General features: G+C 43.0%; 1 non-coding gene across 1 annotated transcript; it reads left to right on the top strand.

Moving 5' to 3' along the window:
* The first annotated feature begins 219 nt into the window (after positions 1-219).
* Positions 220-493, top strand: LOC115938411 (small Cajal body-specific RNA 13). The gene has a single exon (XR_004073532.1).
* Positions 494-1,088: the final 595 nt, after the last annotated feature.

Genomic DNA, 1,088 nt, shown 5'->3' on the forward strand with positions numbered 1-1,088 from the left:
TGAGAAGCAGGTACAAAGGAGGGCTCACTGCTTTCTCTGTTCTCCATTGTGCGCATTGCACCTTGACATGTATTCATTAGCTGGTTTATTGATTTCCCTCCCGGGCACTGGAATTAACTCGCTGCTGCATCCTCAGTACCTAGAGCAGTGCTTGGGACCGGGCAGGTGTGCCTGTTGGTGGAATGAACAGTTCCGGAAGATTGGGACTCGAGTGAAATCCATCTGTAGTCTTGGAGCCGCGCTGGGTTGGTGGTACCCTGGGGCACACCAGACTTGCAGAAAAAGCATACTCCAGAGGAAGCTGAGGCATGACTGCTCAAGAGCCAGCGGTTCGATGTGCAATTTTCCTCTGATAGTCCTGGGTACTGTTGCCACGGTGATAACGACTGCGCCATGTCGTTATCTATCGACCAACAGTAAGAGAAGCTTTGCAGTCGAGATATTGTTTAACAGACGGAGTGGTTTCTGTTGGACACTAAGTACTGCTACAAATTACTTTTAAAAAACAAAAGCCTTAAGTATTTTAAAAATTGTTGCTGGAGGTGACGGGCTTTTGTTTCCGCGGTTCTCAAATTTAAAACCAGAAAATTAGTAGGGATGCTGTTAGCAAGTACTCTTGCAAGTAATCATTCAGCATGAAACTTGAACCTTAGTAAACTGAGAATAAATTCAAGATACTACTCAGAAGTGTTCGTCAGTGACCTATTTATTTCATCCTCATTGATGCTATGTCTGTGTGATAGTTTTCTAATGGGGGACCCAAAATTGATCAGCTCCTTACAGAATCCTTTTTTTTCTCCCCCAGATTCATGGATTCCAGGTAAATCAGAGGAACAGAAATATATAGGAAGTGTGGGGGTGCTGAAGCCCAGGCGTTCCAGAAGACCTGCGTCTGGTGCACTTACATTAGAGAATAGATTATTTCCCAAATCACCTCATTTTCCCTCAGGCTTATGTTATAGTAACTTTGGGTTTGTTTGTTTGTTTTTAAATAAATGTTGGTAATTTGTTCCTGAAAATCTCCAACTGTTCATTGCCTACTCTAAACTGTCTGATCTGTTTTTGTATTGACTGGAATAGAGAGAAGA

Source organism: Leptonychotes weddellii, chromosome 9, assembly GCF_054177405.1.
Source record: "Leptonychotes weddellii isolate Sample4059 chromosome 9, ASM5417740v2, whole genome shotgun sequence".
NCBI lineage: Eukaryota > Metazoa > Chordata > Mammalia > Carnivora > Phocidae > Leptonychotes > Leptonychotes weddellii.